Here is a 2500-nt window from a genome sequence, read left to right on the forward strand (position 1 = left end):
CCCTGTGCCACCCGGGGGGTTCCAGGGTGCTGAGATGGCTGACGTTTTGCTCCGCTCACGACGGTCGCCGCGGCACGCAAGAACAGGCCAAAAACTGGCCAAAACAGCCCAAAAACGGGCCAAAACTGGCCATTTTTTGCTGCGCGAGCGAGCGGAGAGCGGCGAACAGCGAGCGAAGCGCGAGGCAGCACCGTCCCTGCTATACGAAAGCCCCATCCAGCCCTGTGCCACCCGGGGGGTTCCAGGGTGCTGAGATGGCTGACATTTTGCTCCGCTCACGACGGTCACCGCGCCACACAAGAACAGCCCAAAAACAGGCCAAAACAGCCCAAAAACGGGCCAAAACTGGCCATTTTTGGCTGCGCGAGCGAGCGGCGAGCGGCGAACAGCGAGCGAAGCGAGAGGCAGCACCGTCCCTGCTATACGAAAGCCCCATCCAGCCCTGTGCCACCCGGGGGGTTCCAGGGTGCTGAGATGGCTGACGTTTTGCTCCGCTCACGACGGTCACCGCACCACGCAAGAACAGGCCAAAAACTGGCCAAAACAGCCCAAAAACGGGCCAAAACTGGCCATTTTTGGCTGCGCGAGCGAGCGGCGAGCGGCGAACAGCGAGCGAAGCGAGAGGCAGCACCGTCCCTGCTATACGAAAGCCCCATCCAGCCCTGTGCCACCCGGGGGGTTCCAGGGTGCTGAGATGGCTGACGTTTTGCTCCGCTCTCGACGGTCACCGCGCAATGCAAGAACAGGCCAAAAACTGGCCAAAACGGCCCAAAAACGGGCCAAAACTGGCCATTTTTGGCTGCGCGAGCGAGCAGCGAGCGGCGGACAGCGAGCGAAGCGAGAGGCAGCACCGTCCCTGCTATACGAAAGCCCCATCCAGCCCTGTGCCACCCGGGGGGTTCCAGGGTGCTGAGATGGCTGACGTTTTGCTCCGCTCTCGACGGTCACCGCGCAATGCAAGAACAGGCCAAAAACTGGCCAAAACGGCCCAAAAACGGGCCAAAACTGGCCATTTTTGGCTGCGCGAGCGAGCGGCGAGCGGCGGACAGCGAGCGAAGCGAGAGGCAGCACCGTCCCTGCTATACGAAAGCCCCATCCAGCCCTGTGCCACCCGGGGGGTTCCAGGGTGCTGAGATGGCTGACGTTTTGCTCCGCTCTCGACGGTCACCGCGCAATGCAAGAACAGGCCAAAAACTGGCCAAAACGGCCCAAAAACGGGCCAAAACTGGCCATTTTTGGCTGCACGAGCGAGCGGCGAGCGGCGGACAGCGAGCGAAGCGAGAGGCAGCACCGTCCCTGCTATACGAAAGCCCCATCCAGCCCTGTGCCACCCGGGGGGTTCCAGGGTGCTGAGATGGCTGACGTTTTGCTCCGCTCTCGACGGTCACCGCGCAATGCAAGAACAGGCCAAAAACTGGCCAAAACGGCCCAAAAACGGGCCAAAACTGGCCATTTTTGGCTGCACGAGCGAGCGGCGAGCGGCGGACAGCGAGCGAAGCGAGAGGCAGCACCGTCCCTGCTATACGAAAGCCCCATCCAGCCCTGTGCCACCCGGGGGGTTCCAGGGTGCTGAGATGGCTGACGTTTTGCTCCGCTCTCGACGGTCACCGCGCAATGCAAGAACAGGCCAAAAACTGGCCAAAACGGCCCAAAAACGGGCCAAAACTGGCCATTTTTGGCTGCACGAGCGAGCGGCGAGCGGCGGACAGCGAGCGAAGCGAGAGGCAGCACCGTCCCTGCTATACGAAAGCCCCATCCAGCCCTGTGCCACCCGGGGGGTTCCAGGGTGCTGAGATGGCTGACGTTTTGCTCCGCTCTCGACGGTCACCGCGCAATGCAAGAACAGGCCAAAAACTGGCCAAAACGGCCCAAAAACGGGCCAAAACTGGCCATTTTTGGCTGCACGAGCGAGCGGCGAGCGGCGGACAGCGAGCGAAGCGAGAGGCAGCACCGTCCCTGCTATACGAAAGCCCCATCCAGCCCTGTGCCACCCGGGGGGTTCCAGGGTGCTGAGATGGCTGACGTTTTGCTCCGCTCTCGACGGTCACCGCGCAATGCAAGAACAGGCCAAAAACTGGCCAAAACGGCCCAAAAACGGGCCAAAACTGGCCATTTTTGGCTGCGCGAGCGAGCGGCGAGCGGCGGACAGCGAGCGAAGCGAGAGGCAGCACCGTCCCTGCTATATACGAAAGCCCCATCCAGCCCTGTGCCACCCGGGGGGTTCCAGGGTGCTGAGATGGCTGACGTTTTGCTCCGCTCACGACGGTCACCGCACCACGCAAGAACGGACCATAAACAGGCCAAAACAGCCCAAAAACGGGCCAAAACTGGTCATTTTTGGCTGCGCGAGCGAGCGGCGAGCGGCGAACAGCGAGCGAAGCGTGAGGCAGCACCGTCCCTGCTATACGAAAGCCCCATCCAGCCCTGTGCCACCCGGGGGGTTCCAGGGTGCTGAGATGGCTGACGTTTTGCTCCGCTCACGACGGTCACCGCGCCATGC

This window comes from Musa acuminata, unplaced genomic scaffold, assembly GCF_036884655.1.
Source record: "Musa acuminata AAA Group cultivar baxijiao unplaced genomic scaffold, Cavendish_Baxijiao_AAA HiC_scaffold_445, whole genome shotgun sequence".
Lineage (NCBI taxonomy): Eukaryota > Viridiplantae > Streptophyta > Magnoliopsida > Zingiberales > Musaceae > Musa > Musa acuminata.